Genomic DNA, 18,076 nt, shown 5'->3' with positions numbered 1-18,076 from the left:
TCTGTCCAGAGCTCTGGAATCCCTATCTTGAGGGGACAGGATTTTTGGCAGTGGAAGCTTTAACCCCTTTAGGACCCTGAGAAATTGTTTCTGGGTCCGCAGCGGGGGTTTTGTAAAGAAATTGATGAGAGTCAGGGACCCTGTAGTACCTGTCTGGCTTTACTGGTGCAGGGGGTAAAGAATCTGGAGACAGACTGGATTCAGAAAAAACATCATCTACAATATCAAGCACAGGGGGGATAGCCAGGGGCCTGTGCTGAGGCAATAAAAGGAAATCTCTGAGCCTTTTCTTGGATTCTGAGTAATCCTGGCTCTCCCAATGGAAATGCTCCCTCATGGTGTGCAGGGTTTCCCCAAAAGAGTAATCCCTCAGGCAGTGAGGCTGAAAAAATGGACTCTTCAGCATCAGAGTCCTCATAGGGAGGGAGAGAATAGCCCTGGTTAGAAGAAGAATCAGAGGAAATGGAAACCTGATCAGAGGAATCATAATCAGTGTCTTGATAATCAATACAATGAGACAATACGCAGTCTCAAGCTATTTTTAACAGTACAAGTGAAACTGGACCCGGGCACGTTAAACTAATTTATTGCACAAACATAGAATTAAAACAACGGTTAAGCACTTTCATCTGTGAATACAGACTTAATCAGAACAACAACTCAAACATTTTCCTGCAGATTTAAAAACTTTTTGGTGCCAAAAACATTTCAATCGGCAGCCGAGCAGCTTCTTAAAGTGCTAGTACATATAAAAGCATAAACATAGCTATGAAACAGCTATACTATAAAAATATAAATATATTAGCAAAGTCATACCTATCTAATTAATGATGAATATAAATATAAATATTAACATTTCATAATCAAATGTATAAAACCGGACCATAACATAATAACCAATAAAATTGTATATCAATTAATAATCAATACGTAAACTATTAAAAACATTACTTAAAATAATGTATATAATAACAATTATATCTTAAAAATCACTTAAAATTATTCAACTCAGTTTATATAAGTTGCAATATTGATCTAATTGAAATATATTCATTTATACCAGGAAACCTAGTTGCATTCGTTTTTATTTGCCACACACATTCCTTTTTGCTCAACTGAGCTTTGTAGTTACCACCCCTAGGTGAGATATATATTTGATCAATTATAGAAAATTTAAACTTATGTGTCTCACCATACTTATTGATATGTCTAGATAAAGCATTATTCATATCCTTCACTTTGATTTTATATAAGTGTTCATACATACGCTTTCTAAACTGTCTCTCAGTTTTTCCAATATAAAAAACTGTACATAATTCACACTTTGCTAAATAAATTATGTTCTTACTATTGCACATACCCTTTTTTAAAAGTCACATAGGTCTTGTTAATATCATCCAACCTTATTCCAGCCACTTCATTAATTGTGAAACTGTTTACAAGCCCCACATTTTTTAGTATAAAAATCACCATCCGTAGTACAATGGGGTTGCAAATTTAATAATTTCTTGATATTCGAGCCCATTTTAAACACAAACCTCGGTTTATTTCCTAAAATTTCCATAACTTCCTCATCCATTGTAAGATTATTCCAGCTCTTTTCTATAATATTTCTTACACCTGTCATGAATGTAACTGTATTTAGAGCACAACCTACAGCTGTTTACTGAATTTCCTGTTTGCACTTATTTTTAAAATCGTTTTTTTCTCAAAACTTGCATTTTATCTGTCTTTGGCCTAGCACTCTTGTGTGGGGTCATTTACTGCACTGTTATAACTTGCCGATACTTGTTAACCTCTGCTATCTCTGAAAAAACAAAAAAAAAAAAAAAAAAAAAATCTTGCTTTTTTCCCAATTTTCTGAGATTTAAAAAAGTTCAGTTACAGGCTTGCTGTTCTTGAACTCTTTGTAAGATTCTGTGAGGCCATTTTTTGTTTGGGCTAAAGGAAAGTCTCTCTGTTGATCAGTGGCAGTGAAAAACATTGAGCAGCCTGCCTGCCCCTGTGGGAGTGGTTACTGACTTGAAACTGTAGTTTTATTGGCCATTCTGGGTCAATTCCAAAACTCCTTCATCTTCCTCTCTTAACACCTGGTTGCCTCGTGGTTTTGGCGTCTTTTCAGGCTTGTTGGCTGTTGGTGAAGCAACCACCAAGAGGAGAAAACGATGAGAGAAGAAAGGAGCCACTTTTGAGACTAAGTATTTTTCCTCTGTTTATTTGCTAAGTTTTTCTGCATAGCCGCCTATTTTGAGCATTTTCTGGCTTGTTAAATTTGATTTCTGCATTAGTAACTGTATTTAGAGTTACTGACTTGAAACTGTAGTTTTATTGGCCATTCTCGGTCAATTCCAAAACTCTTTCATCTTCCTCTCTTAAAACCCTCTTTTGCGCATAGTGCAACATCGGGCAGCGCCACCTAATTGGGTTTAAACTATTCCTGGCTCCACAAAATCTGCTCTTCACTTTTTCCCTTAGAACTGCTCTATCTCTCAATTTAAACACCATATTCTCATTATAAGGCCCTTCACTGGTCCAATTAAGTAATCCTACAAGTTAGCACTATTAAACCATAAGCACTATTTACTCTTATACTCTCTACGATTACCCTGTCCTCTATTGGTCCGTCTTAAATTCAGTTTCCCTATTACTCTAGCATGTCCAAAGGTCAGTCAATGGTTTCCTCTCCAGTCCAGCTGGTGAATCTGGGAATTTTGAGGCAATGTTACAACTGTCTCATGTACACGGACAACCCTCTCCTCCTCCAAACAGGTTCAAATATATGTGAGAGATGCAACTATTTAGCCAAACTGGAGGCTGAGCTCTCTCATCTCAAAACTGGTGTAACCAGTCAGGAGGAGAAGGTAACCGCACACAACACAATTCCAGTATCACATAGTCCCACCACATCAGCGAACCAAACACGTAAATACACAAAAACATACTCAGAGGCTCTAAATAAAAATCTACCTAAGCAACAGAGACCTCCAAAGCAGACATCCAAGCAAACACTACCTCAAAACAAAACACACACAACACATAACCCACAAAGTCAGTGTGCCAAGCAGCCACAGCCCTTAAGGCTGAATAACACACCTGATACTCTTGTTATAGGTGACTCTATTGTCAGACACACTGACAACCCGCTCACCAGGCTGAATATAGAGAAGGTCACAGTGAGCTGTCTGTCGGGTGCTAGGATCTGACACATAACGTAAGCACTCAGGTCACTCCAAAGCAAATACAAATATGACTCAGTCATTGTACATGCTGGTGTGAATGACCTGAGACGTACCTCCCTGGACTACATGAAAAGAGACATAGAGGAGCTCTCTGATCATGTAGCCCAGGCTGGTATGACCCTGAGCTTGAGCAGCATCTTACCCTCACCTAGAATGATGCCACAGTACAAAGACAAAATGATCGATTTTAACAATTGGATAAAATTTTGGTGTCATTCAAAGGGGATCCAGTGTCTGTCAGCCTGGGATGACATGCTCGACAAGCCACGTTGCTTCGCTAGGGACGGCTTGCACCTGTCACCACTGGGCTTTCGGATATTGGTAAAGGCTCTTGCCACCCCCATAGTGCCTTTTTAGGCAAGGCTCAAAAGTCAAACCCACCCCATAGACAGCACAAGGAACAAGAAACTAAGGGTAATGCTGCTAAACGCCAGAAGTCTTAACCTCAAGATGCACGCTCAAGCTCTCCTCAGTATGGAGAACATCGATATCTGTGCAGTGACAGAAATCTGGTTCAAGGCTCCAGAGAGCACCCCAGCACTACCAGGCTATACCTCATATCATGCTTTTCGGCCCCAAAACCCGGACCGAACCACAAAAGGAGGGGGAGTTTCCATATTTATCAAGGATATCCACACCTCCAGGTTAGTGGCATTGCACGAAGTATCGGAGACCATCCATGTGCAACTAACAGTGGGGCAAGACTGCTTTTCAGTTTATAGCATCCTACAGACCACCCTCTCAAAGTCAGGAATCCCATTCGGCTTTCCTGAAAACATTGGAGAACATGAAGATCTCTCCGAACACCATTATATTGGGCGACTTCAACTACCCAAACATTGCCTGGAAGCACTACTCAAGCCCCAGCACCTTAGCCCAAAGATTCCTGGAAATTATAAACTGAAATGCTATGGAACAACGAGTCACCACTCCCACAAGAGGGGACAACATACTAGACCTGATCATTACCAACATGGGGACTCTATGCTCCACACCAGAAGTATATCCCTCACTGGTAAGATGAGTCCATAAATTAATTTCACTGGATGTCCACATCCCGACCCCACCCCCAGCCCAGAAAACCACAGTGAAAAACTTCTCAAAAGCGAACTTCTCACTTCTCAAAACGGAAGTGGGATCCTTCAAGGCCCCAGGGCCAGTGGAAACTACAGCCCAAACTGCATAATCCTATATAAATGCATTCTACGGACATCTCCAGGAATGCATGGATCATGCCATCCCAAACAAAACCAAGACCCAGTCATCCAAAGGCAGGCGTCCAGTCTGGTGGACCCCTGCCATAAATAAACTGTACAACAGAAGGAGGAAGCTACTACATGATAGAGCAAAATCCCTAATAGGGAAGGCATCTATGATCAGTACTAGCAAAAAATTACGATCCCTCATAAAATCCTCCAAAGCCAGCTTCGAGAGAAAAATTGCACAGGACACCAAAGACAATCATAAGGCTTTTTTCAGTTATGTTAGAAACCTGGGATGCAACTCCCAGACTTGTTCTGAGTTGATTCTAAACGACAAAAAATACACTGAACCCACAGACATCGCCAATATCCTGGCAGACAGGTTCAGTGCAAACTTCTCCATCCCCTCCCCCCAAAAAGAGCAAGTATCTATCCCGGCAGAGGGCTGCCTCCCAAACATCTCAGATGCTCAGGTGAAGGCTGCCCTCTCCAAAGCAAAAAACACTGCTTCCATGGGACCAGATGGCGTCCCAGGTTGCGTCCTACATGAACTACAAGAGGAACTAATCCCTCAAATAAAACAGCTATACAATCTCAGTCTCACTACAGGATATGTGCCCACAGAATGGTGTACAGCAACAGTGGTCCCACTCCACAAAGGTGGAGCCTCTACGGACCCTGGAAACTATCGCCCCATAAGCCTGACTAGCTTAGTCTGCAAGGCTATGGAGAGGATCATCATGGAGCTCATAAACAAAGACATTGGGGACCTACAGGCACTAGATCCAACCCAGTTCGGCTTTGTCAAAGGCAGATCCTGCCTTTTGAACCTGGCTGACTTCTTTGAAACAGTCACCAAAGCCATAGATGAAGGGAAGGTAGTCCACACAGCCTATCTGGACCTTGCAAAGGCATTTGACACAATACCCCACTTGGGCATCATAGATAAGCTATCCAGCTTAAATATAAACCCCTATGTCACAAGATGGGTCACAAACTGGCTCAAAGACAGAACCCACAGAGTGAGAGTTGCTGGAGCCATGTCAGACTCGAAACCGGTCACAAGTGGCGTCCCACAGGGTTCTGTCCTGGGACCACTCTTGTTCGGTATATACTTTTCCGAGGTACAGGCAAACGTGGGAGGGCTATGGCTCACCAAGTTCGCAGACGACTGCAAACTGGGCGCCATAATCAACTCTCCAGCTGACACAAACATCCTTCAAAAAGGTCTCACAGAGACAGATAACTGGTGCCAGCGCCATGGTTTAAAGCTAAATGCCAAAAAATGTATAGTCATACCCTTTGGCAAAAACAATGTGCCCACAAATTACCACATAGGCAGAAACCCATCAAGTACAGAGAAAGTTATTAGGGACCTGGGGACCCAAGTTGATAGCAATCTCTCCTTTGAAAACCACATTGCCAAAGTGGTTAGAAAGACCTTCTACATAGCCCACCTCATCACGAAGGGTTTCACATCTAGATCAAGAGAGGTAATCATGCCCCTTTATTCATCCCTCATCAGGCTCATCATAGAATACAATGCCCCTTTTGGGATGTACCTTACCCGACACCTGCAGCAATTAGAAAGACCCCAAAAGTATCTCACCAAGAGGATCAAGGGTCTCAAACAGATGCCATATGCTGCTCGGTTAAAAATCTCCAGCTCTACTCAGTTGCATACCGCCTACTTGAGGCGATCTATGCCTGACATACAAAGCTATGTCAAATCCAGAATTAATGGACATGCTCCACCTCAGTAAATCTAAATCCCTTAGAGCCACACGCTCGAGGGACTTGAACCTCAGCACAGAAATAAACAGAACTTGCTGGAGGGACAGGTTCATAACCCAGAGGCTCCCTTCGCTCTGGAATAGAATTCCAGTTCATGTGAGGCACAGCACCTCACTGAATCTCTTCAAGAAGAATCTCGATAAGTGGATGGAGGATCGTAGGTTTGTCCCAGGGATTACTCCCGTGTCACTATTAGACAGAGGCACAGTAAACGAAATCTTAAAAAGGGCACAGTATACTCAAATCAAGGGGTGGCGTAAGCCATACAGAATCGGGCTAGGCTTATAATTGCCCCAGGGCAGATAGCCTAGTATGAACCTATGAACCTATGTTAAAACACATACCCTATTAAAATCTCCATCTTTATTATCATTCTTATCAATAATATTACACATCTTTTTACCTAAAACAGGTATATATCTATTACCCCATTCCTTAATAACATATGCCGAAATATCATTTAATAAGGGCAATGGATAGCCTCTGTTAATGAACATGGTTTTTATATTATTGATTTCCCTAACCATGATGTTATAATCAGATGTCATTCTTGCCACCCGTATACATTGTCCTTTAAAGATATTTTTTAAAATATGTCTAGGATGGCTGCTGGAATAATCAAGATACCCATTGGAAAAAGTTTATTTTCTGTATATTTCAGACTGGAATCCTGTGTCATTATGTCTAACATAAGTGTCTAAATAAGCTATCCCTTCTACGCTAATATTATGTGTAAATCTTAAAAAATTACTCGTGGTGTTTAAATACTTTAGGAACTCATTAAGCTTAACAATAGGGCCATCCCATAATAGGAACACATCATCCAAAAACCTTGTATAATATGTGATATGTTTGGAATAAGCACCATTATATTGATGTTCCCATTCAAGCATAACTAAATTGGCAAAAATGGGGGCACACGCTGCCCCCATAGCCACACCTCCTGTCTATAAAACTCACCTTCATAATATATATATATAATTATGGTCTAAAACCAGACCCATCATATCGGTGATTAAATTAATCCGATCGCAACTTATAAGTGAATAATTTCTTAAAATATCACAAAAAAATTCCAATCCCTGTTCTTTAGGGATACAGGAAAATAAGTCAATGACATCAATGGTAACAAAAATCAAACTACTTTTCCATTTTTCAATAGTAAGATGGGATAAAAACATCCAAGAGTCCTTGAGTATATGTGGTGTATATTCATATATATGTTTCACCCCTCTATCTATTGCAACTCCTATATTAAATGTCTTTGATCTACTTCCTGAAATAATCGGTCTAAATGGAGGGTCTATAATATCTTAATGCACCTTAGGGATACCTACAATAGTAGCTAACGTAGGAAAATCATTTTTTGAGAAATTGTGCACATCTACATTTATTCTATTGTCAACTAAATCCTCATCTAATGCTAAATCTATTTTTTTATAGCCTATGTGAATTTCATTACTAGAAACTACTTCATAATTACCAGAGTCTATCAGAAAACTTTGTACTTTATTAATATAATAAAAGGTGTTATATAAAACAATCCCTGCACCTTTATCAGGCTTCATAACTCTGATTTCTTTGTTCCTAATAAGTTCTTCCAAACATTTTCTTTGACATTCAAATTGTCCTTATAACAACTACTTTTTATCGCCCTATTATATTCATAAACTCCTGAGCATACACACTCCTCAAAATTTTGTACATGTTTGTGTGCTGGAGGAATAAATGTGTTTTTGGAAAAACTGAGAGACAGTTTAGAAAGCGTATCTATGAACACTTATATAAAATCAAAGTGAAGGATATGAATAATGCTTTATCTAGACATATCAATAAGTATGGTGAGACACATAAGTTTAAATTTGCTATAATTGATCAAATATACATCTCACCTAGGGGTGGTAACTACAAAGCTCAGTTGAGCCAAAAGGAATGTGTGTGGCAAATAAAAACGAATGCAACTAGGTTTCCTGGTATAAATGAATATATTTCAATTAGATCAATATTGCAACTTATATAAACTGAGTTGAATAATTTTAAGTGATTTTTAAGATATAATTGTTATTATATACATTATTTTAAGTAATGTTTTTAATAGTTTACGTATTGATTATTAATTGATATGCAATCTTATTGGTTATTATTGTGATTATGAAATAAGAAGTTATGTACCTACCATAACGTTCCATGTTAGTTGTCTTCTCTCGCCTTCTTTCTTGCTTGATGGGTTCGGAGCTGATCCTCGGCTCCGACTCGGCACTTGCTAAGCTCGAGAGTCACTTTTACCAGCTCGAGGCAGCCCCATATCCCATGATGGAAGGCGGTAAGTACCCAGATCTCGTTTGATGACAAAGGGCAATAGCACCAAGCATAAATACTTCCCAAAGGAAGAAAGAAAGAAAGCCTACAGGATGAAAGAAGGACCAGTTCTGAATGGTCTTCAGCATAACTATCTCTTGTAGAAAGGTCTGTCCAGGCCTGGGGGAAGGAGGGAGGGTCGCAAGAAAGAAGGCGAGAGAAGACAACTAACATTGTCAACTAAATACTCATCTAATGCTAAATCTATTTTTTTATAGCCTATGTGAATTTCATTACTAGAAACTACTTCATAATTACCAGAGTCTATCAGAAAACTTTGTACTTTATTAATATAATAAAAGGTGTTATATAAAACAATCCCTGCACCTTTATCAGGCTTCATAACTCTGATTTCTTTGTTCCTAATAAGTTCTTCCAAACATTTTCTTTGACATTCAAATTGTCCTTATAACAACTACTTTTTATCGCCCTATTATATTCATAAACTCCTGAGCATACACACTCCTCAAAATTTTGTACATGTTTGTGTGCTGGAGGAATAAATGTGTTTTTGGAAAAACTGAGAGACAGTTTAGAAAGCGTATCTATGAACACTTATATAAAATCAAAGTGAAGGATATGAATAATGCTTTATCTAGACATATCAATAAGTATGGTGAGACACATAAGTTTAAATTTGCTATAATTGATCAAATATACATCTCACCTAGGGGTGGTAACTACAAAGCTCAGTTGAGCCAAAAGGAATGTGTGTGGCAAATAAAAACGAATGCAACTAGGTTTCCTGGTATAAATGAATATATTTCAATTAGATCAATATTGCAACTTATATAAACTGAGTTGAATAATTTTAAGTGATTTTTAAGATATAATTGTTATTATATACATTATTTTAAGTAATGTTTTTAATAGTTTACGTATTGATTATTAATTGATATGCAATCTTATTGGTTATTATTGTGATTATGAAATAAGAAGTTATGTACCTACCATAACGTTCCATGTTAGTTGTCTTCTCTCGCCTTCTTTCTTGCTTGATGGGTTCGGAGCTGATCCTCGGCTCCGACTCGGCACTTGCTAAGCTCGAGAGTCACTTTTACCAGCTCGAGGCAGCCCCATATCCCATGATGGAAGGCGGTAAGTACCCAGATCTCGTTTGATGACAAAGGGCAATAGCACCAAGCATAAATACTTCCCAAAGGAAGAAAGAAAGAAAGCCTACAGGATGAAAGAAGGACCAGTTCTGAATGGTCTTCAGCATAACTATCTCTTGTAGAAAGGTCTGTCCAGGCCTGGGGGAAGGAGGGAGGGTCGCAAGAAAGAAGGCGAGAGAAGACAACTAACATGGAACGTTATGGTAGGTACATAACTTCTTAATGTTAAGTTGTCAATCTCACCTTCATTCTTGCTTGATGGGACCGCGTCCCTAGCACCTCTATCCTGGGTGGCTCAACGGAACAGACTCTTGAGGACTGTAGAGCCAAAACTGGCTCTGTCCCTGGAGGCCAAGTCCAATTTGTAATGAGAAACAAAAGTATGAGGAGTGGCCCAAGTGGCCGCTGCACAAATAGTGTCTAAAGGAAGTCTAGCTTGAAAGGCTGTAGACGTAGCTAAGCTCCTAGTTGAATGTGCTTTAGGTTTTGAGCACAGCTGTTTTCCCCTGAGCAGATAAATTTCAGAGATGACAGAAAAAAGCCATCTAGATAAAGTCACTTTAGAGACAGGAAGGCCTTTCCTGTTGTCCGCATAGGAAACAAAGAGTTGATCGGATTTCCTAAATTGTTTAGTTCTGTCCAAATAATATCTGAGTTGGCGGTGGACATCAAGATAATGTAATTTTTGTTCCGATCTGTTAGAATAGTTTGGAAAAAATACAGGGAGTTCAATGGATTGATTCAAATTAGCCTTTGAGGCGACCTTAGGCAAAAAGGTTGGATTAGTTCTCAATGATACTCTGTCCTTGTGAAAGACCAAATAGGGGGGTCGAACCGAAAGAGCTTGAAGTTCAGACACCCTCCTGGCCGATGTAATAGCTACTAGGAATAATGTTTTCCAAGAAAGAAATTTTAGGGAGCAAGAAACAGCTGGCTCGAAGGGGAAGAATCAAGGATGTCAGCACTAAATTTAGATCCCATTGAGGAGGAGGATTCCTGATTGGAGGCTTTAGCAGGAAAATTCCTTTCAAGAAGGCTTTACAAAGCCTATGGGACATGATATTGTGATCTGCGATCCCGACATGAAAGTTCGAGATAGCAGCCAGTTGAACTCTAACTGTGGAAGAAGAGGAGCCTGCATGAAAAATCTCCGCTAAGAAGTCCAAAACTGCCTGAACTGGGGCAGTGAAGGGATCGATATTCTTGGCTTTAGCCCAATAAGAAAAACGTTTCCATTTGCTTGTATAAATCCTCCTGGTAGAGGATTTTAAAGAAGCTACTATGATGTCTCTAACAGGGTTAGAGATCAAAGGAAGCCTGGCTAAGGAAGGAAGTGGAGCAACCATGCTGAGAGGTTGAGAGAAGGGATAGACCGGTGCAGCTGACCGGATTGGTGAACCAGAAGATCTGGAACTGGGTCCAGATGCCATGGCTGCACCAAAAGGTAACGATGGAGGAATGGAAACCAAATTTGTCGAGGCCAATAAGGAGCAATGAGAATCATTTTGGCTCTCAAAACGGTAGCTTTCTGGATAACCTGAGGGATTAGAGGAAAGGGAGGAAAGGCATAAAGAAGTCCCTGGGGCCAATCCTGGGTCAGAGCGTCTCTGGGGGGATGGCCTGACAGAGGGAAGAGAGAGAAGAAGTCTGGGCATTTGCTGTTTTGGGGAGTAGCAAAAAGATCGCAACATGGGCGACCCCATTCCAGAAAAATCTCCTCCACTATAGACTGCTTGAGAGACCACTCGTGAGGCATGAGAATAGCTCTGCTCAATCTGTCCGCTAAAATGTTGGTTTTCCCAGGGATGTGCGTTGCTACCAGAAACCGATGAGATGAGATCACCCATTGCCACAGTCTGGCGCTTCTCGACACAAGGGGTAGGACTTGGTTCCGCCCTGTTTGTTGATATACCAGGCTACAGACATGTTGTCTGTGTGGACTGCAATCGTCCCTACAGGAAGAGAGTCGTTGAGGGCTTGCAACGTTAAAAGCACTGCTCTCATCTCTAGGACATTTATGTGCAGGTGGTACTCGAACGGTTGCCACGTCCCATGAACCATCCTGCCCTGATAATGCCCCCCCCCACCCGATCAGGGAGGCATCCGTGGTGACAGTGGCTACCGGGGATGGGGGTACAAAGTGTCTGCCTTGGTGAATCTGGGGAGATGTGATCCACCAAGCAAGATGATTTTGCAAATCTGTGTCACCAGAATTTGGTGGCGCATTGGAAGTTGTTGGTAAGACCACTGAGTGAACAACATCCACTGAAGAAGGCGCATGTAGAAGCGAGCCAGGGAAGAAGAGTAATGGCCGCAGCCATGAGACCTAATACTTTTAGAACCATTCTGGCCTGTACCTTCTTGTTGGCTAGAATGATCCTGACATGACTTTGAATGTCTGAAACTCTTTGGTCTGTAAGGGTAGCTGACATCCGAACAGTGTTTAAGTTTGCGCCTATGAAAGTAATAGACTGGCAGGGCAATAAGGATGACTTTCGAAGTTGATCGAGATGCCCAAATGAGAACAAAGATTTATTGTGTAATCCCTGGCTTGAACAAGCTGATGCCTGGTGGTGGCTGACAGGAGCCAGTCGTCGAGATATGGAAACACCTGGAATCCTTGTCGTCTCAGGTGAGCCGTGACCACTGCCATACATTTGGTGAACACTCTGGGGGCTGTGGTGAGACCAAAGGGCAGGGCTCTGAACTGGAAATGACTGGACCCCAGCCGAGAGCGGAGAAATCTCCTGGAGCGTCTGTGAATTTTTATGTGATAGTACGCATCCTGAAGATCTATTGAGCACATCCAGTTGTCCTTCTGTAAGAAGGGCAGAATTGATTGAAGAGTGACCATTCGGAATCTTGTCTTCCTCACAGACTTGTTGAGTCTGCTGAGATCCAATATTGGTCTCCAGTCTCCCGTCTTTTTGGGGACCAAAAAGAACCTTGAGTAGATTCCGGGTTCTGAATGGTCTGTTGTAACTGGCTGAATGGCTCTTTTTTGCAGTAGTTTTGAGACTTCCAACTCTGCAATTTGCCTTAGACCGGTGGTACGTCTGGAAGGGAATTTGAGGGATAGAAAGGACTTTCCTCGAAAGGAATTTTGTAACCCTCGGATATGATCGACTGTACCCATCTGTCTTGAGTGAGAGAACGCCAGGCTTCTGGGTACAGTGATAGTCTTCCCCTGACTGCCTCCAAGGAGGGACAGCCGGGCAACATCTCAGGGATGCTGAAAGGGCTTGTCAGAGAGAGACTCTCTGTTTCCCTGGTTTTGTGGACCCCCTCTGCCTCTAGAGCGGCGTCTGTTGTTGTTACCCCCTCTGCCTCTAGGGTTAAACTGACCACGTGAATCCGGCGTGACTCCTTGGGATTTGCGGAACCACATTTTGCCACCCTTCTGTCCTTTGGGATAAGGTCTAGAAGGGGTGGAAAAACGGACCCCTACGGCAGAAAGAGTTTTGCCGTCCTGCTCACACCTGGTCAACGTTTCCTTCACTTGAGGGCCAAACAGAGCTGACCCATCAAAGGGAGAGTTTGTGAAGGACGCCTTAAAGGGATCTGCAAAATTACATAGTCGCATCCAGGCTTGGCGTCTAAGAGCCACACCTGTACCTGCGGCCCTACTCGCTCCATCAGCAGCATATGATAAAAGCCGCATGGAGGAGTTTGCAATGGAGTTAAGGGTTCCTAGCTGCGAAGCAATTTTTTCCTGAGCCCCCGCAGCTGTAGGATCCTGCACAACTTCACCTAGCTCCTTAAGGATATCCTTTTGGAGTCTGGTGAAGTGACAAAGATAGTTCAGCGAGCATAGCAAAGGTCGCTGAAGAAAACATCCGCTTACCATATCTATCCATGGTCCTAGAGTCCTTATTAGGAGGATGGACAGGTACGGAAGGATCTGCAAGTTCCTTCTTGGTGGCAGCCGCCACCACCATGGCATCAGCGGGGACACCTTTGGTAAGGAATTGCTTGTGCGACGGGCAGTAATAAATTTAGAAGGCCTCCTAGGGACAGGCTCTACAGAGTCAGGAGCAGTCCACGCCTTTCGAGCAATAACCTGCATAAGGGGTCGAAGGTGGAGACACCCAGGAGGTGGAGGGCCGAGATCCAAACGCCTCCAGGTATACTGACTCATCCTCAGAGGGATTGTTGGTGGGCCAGTTTCCCCTCTGTCTAAGGAGTTCTAGGATGTCTGAGAAGGAGACATCCTCAGAGGGGGATCTTGGGGATCCCTCTGACTCATCAAAGTCAGTATCCAAAGTGATAGACTCGGGAGTCTCGTGTTTCCTCTTACAAGTCCTCTTCCGCGGAGGATCACCCGACAAATCAGGAGAATCCTCAGAAGAGGGGATATTCCCAGTGGGGAAACCTGAGGCGGAGGATCTCTGGGTCTGGGAGCAAGAGAAGTGGCAGAGGTGTCAACAGGCACTATAGAGGGAGGAGCTAAGGGAACAGACTGCTGGCTGAGTCCAGAGGCCAGCACACTCTTCATCACCTCGAAGGCTCCCCTCCCAGGGAGGTCCGAGAGAACCCGCTCCGAAGAGCTAGGAACTCCAGGACCCACCGAAAGGAAGGCTCCGAGGCAGATGTCGGAGCCGAGCTCACCAAGGCCGAGGCTCCAAGGGGAAGAGCGGGGTCGGACAAGGGTCCGATGCCACTCACCCCCTCGGAGGAGACCAGGGAAGCCCGGCCACCGAATCCCTCTAAGGAAGGTCTCGAAGAGGAGATAAGAGTAGAGGCTGAAGGAGCAGAAGGGGGTATCTGTCCCTCAGCCGTAGCAGAAACTATTCCCAAAGACTCCAACTCCAAACTCTGGGGTAGAGTCGAAGGAGGAACTGCAATGGGGTGTGGACTAATAGTCGTCTGCTGAGACGGACTATGTAGCATTTGGGCCAGTACCTGTGACTTTAGTAGTCTACTGACCACTCTCTCCAAATCATGGTCAGAAAGCCTGGATGACCTTGAAGATCGGCTCCGATGGCTCCGCTCCGAGAGGAGGCGAAGCCGGAGCCGAAAGTATCGGCTCCAAGGAAGGGGACCTAGACCTCTTCTTCGAAGGAACCATCGGAGCCGATGAAACTACTGAAACTGTCGGAGCCGACAACTTATCGGCACCGACAGGTAGCTTCGATGTATCGGCTCCAGGCGAGCCGATACAGCCATAACTGTAAGGGTGTCGGAGCCGATCGGGCCGACACCGATGCCTGAGCCACATGGTGGTCGGAACCGATCGGAGCCGACACGAAGTGGTCGAACCAGAGTCGGCACTGATAGCCATCGGTGCCGAAGGTTTAAATTCCAGAATCGGCTCCAGCCGAGCCGATCTCGGCTCTGAATGAGTCGGAGCCGAGGCCACAGGCTTGGACACAGAAGCCTGGGCCTTGGAAGACTTAGAAGTCTTAGATGGGGCCGACTTAGCCGGAGAGCCCTCCGGCTTAAGAAGGCCCCTCAAAATCAATTTATTTCTTCTTTCCTGCAGGACTCTCTGGCTAAAAGAATGACATATAGCACAGGAGTCCTGCAGGTGAAGAGGCCCCAGACAGTACAGGCAAGAAGTGTGACCGTCTGTCAGAGACATCTTCTGACAGCACGAGTCACACTTCTTAAAGCCTGAGACCCTTTCCTTAGACATGGTGCAAACAAACACACACACACCAGTCCAAGAATAAAATTAAACATACCAAAAGGTATTACTAACAGACACACACACACACCCTAACAGGGGGGGGGGGAAGGGATGGGTTTTAGTCTGACTAAAAGATTAGAAAAGACAGGGAAAATTTCTGTCAGAAAGGTATTAAAATTAAGTTAAAACTAATAATTTAAGGTTTTTTTGAACAAAGGGGCTAAAATAGTAAAGTAATAATTCACTTACCAGGAGCTGGTAAAAGGAGGACCTCATCAGCGAAGCGGCAAACGAGATCTGGGTACTTACCGCCTTGCATCATGGGATATGGGGCTGCCTCGAGCTGGTAAAAGTGACTCTCGAGCTTAGCAAGTGCCGAGTCGGAGCCGAGGATCGGCTCCGTACCCATCAAGCAAGAATGAAGGCGAGATTGACAACTTAACATTGTTAATATTTATATTTATATTCATCATTAATTAGATAGGTATGACTTTGCTAATATATATATATTTTTTATAGTATAGCTATTTCATAGCTATGTTTATGCTTTTATATGTACTAGCACTTGAAGAAGCTGCTCGGCTGCCGATTGAAATGTTTTTGGTGCCAAAAAGTTTTTAAATCTGCAGGAAAATGTTTGAGTTGTTGTTCTGATGAAGTCTGTATTCACAGATGAAAGCGCTTAACCGTTGTTTTAATTCTATGTTTGTGCAATAAATTAGTTTTCCGTGCCCAGGTCCAGTTTCACTTGTACTGTTAAAAATAGCTTGAGACTGCATATTGTCTCATTGTATTGATTATCTAGTTGGTCTGATATTTTTGGTGGAATAATCAGTGTCTTGCCTAGGCTTTTTGTCAGGAGGGGGATTGGAGCCCCTGATTAAAAGTAATAAGGTCTTCGGCCATTTTAAGCATCTGTTTCTTAGGCATGGATGACCGTTCTGGAGAATGGTGTACTTGTTTCTTTGTCTTTAATGGTGTTTTTGACTTTGCCTTTGCTGCTGTAGTAGCTTTAATTGTAAGCTGTGAAGGTCTGAAAACACCCTCAGAAGCCGGTGCCTGCTCAGCGGCTCTGGACCCATCTCAGGGTATAGTTTCCGTAGGCCCAATACCTTGAGTTTCCACAGGCCTCGGTGTCTCCACGTGGCTGTCGGTTACGGCCTGTAGCTCTGAGGTACCGGGTGTCAGGGGCTGCGAAAGCGCCTCACTGAGAACCGGTGACTGGCCAAGAAGAGGCTTCGTCGTCGGTTTTGGACCTCGGATGGCTGTCTTTTTCTTTGTCTTTGTGTTTTTTATACATTCCGGTCGTTGGTTGTTCCGACGGCATTATGTAATTAAATCTTCGTCCAAAATAATGTAAAGCAAAATCAAACAGACGTTTGATAGTGCATTTATTGAATCTAGCACAAAACCAACAACTAGTAACGTCGTGGTCAAAGCCTAGGCAAGGAATGCAGTAACAGTAAAAGTCTTTATGAGGTATTTGCTTCCTACAAGAAATAGAATTATTAACTTTTACTGACATCGGTTTGGAGCAAGAAAAAGTTTCCCCAATGGGGTACTTAGCTTTACTGAAGACTTTGGTTCTGAAATTCAATTTTGAAAATCTCAGGAGTCGGCCGACCGGCACTTGTGAACTGCTTTTGCTTCGGGCACCGTGCGGCAAGAAAGACTGAAGAAAATTGTGTTGGTTGCAACTTTTATACCCCTGGCGCACTGACGTCAGGGAAGAGGCGACAGCAACCGACGCCGGACCAAGACTTTGGAACTCGGGCCGACTGCGGGTCGCCTGCCAGCAGAATAACTCAACTGTAATGACTGCAACAGTGAAACACGATGAACATCAGATCACAACACAGAGTGCCCCAGTGCCAAAAAATGTCAGCAGCAACCCTCAGATTTCTGGACCACTAATGAGAAAGAGGAATAGTCTCTGCTCAGAATGTCCACTAAAATGTTGGATTTCCTGGGATGTGTTGTTACCAAAAACCGTTGAGATGAAATCACCCATTATCAGACCCTCACAGCCTCCTGACAAAGAGGGTATGATTGGGTTCCTCCCTGTCTGTTCAGATACCAGGAAAAATATTCCTAAAATGAATGCCAGGTGGTAGGCTATAAAAGGAAGATGATGTGTGCTGAAGTTCCAATAACTGACCTTAAAGGGCAAAGCTCATCTGTACTTTCAGTAAAGAATGAAAATAGTCTACCAATGTTTTCCCACCAGTGGGAAAGACAGAGGACGGTGAGTCCAAAAGCTCTCTCTACTGACTCAAGACGTTATTTATGACACTCCCTTTTCTCACTTTCCCTGTCTACAAGTCCTTTTTGGGGTTTATTTTTTACAGCAGGATTCTTATCTTCATGCCTATCCTAAGAGAAAGTTTAACTACTCTCTTCCTCACTCAATTCCTAAGCAAAATAAGTGATCCTGCACTCCTTCTTAGCTGGGCATTATACAGTATCCCTGGACTCGAGAATATTTCTCCCCTGTGGAGATATGTGCCTACTGAACTTCTGAAAGATGAATCAAACCAATGTCATGAGAAAAGCCCAGAAAGCGAAAACAGAAAAGACCAAGATGATTTTGGTAATCTGGTTAACTAGAAGTGCATTATGCCATTTTTATCTGACAAAGCATATATAAATTAGACACAACATAGAAAAATATATAAATTAAAAACAATGCGCTTTTGCAGTAAGCATTATAAAATGAGAAATGGTGAATGGTATACAGCT

The 18,076-nt window shown here is 42.9% G+C and overlaps 1 protein-coding gene across 4 annotated transcripts in view; it reads right to left on the bottom strand.

Moving 5' to 3' along the window:
- RNF168 (ring finger protein 168) overlaps positions 1-18,076 on the bottom strand; it is a 1,249,390-nt gene that overhangs the window by 673,027 nt on the left and 558,287 nt on the right. The gene's annotated exons all lie outside the window — the stretch shown is intronic.

Source organism: Protopterus annectens, chromosome 4.part1 (genome assembly GCF_019279795.1).
Source record: "Protopterus annectens isolate FY-2018-M chromosome 4.part1, PAN1.0, whole genome shotgun sequence".
In the NCBI taxonomy this organism is placed as follows: domain Eukaryota; kingdom Metazoa; phylum Chordata; order Ceratodontiformes; family Protopteridae; genus Protopterus; species Protopterus annectens.
Note: the sequence above shows the minus strand (reverse complement) of the source record. Positions and strands in the feature narration are given on the sequence as shown.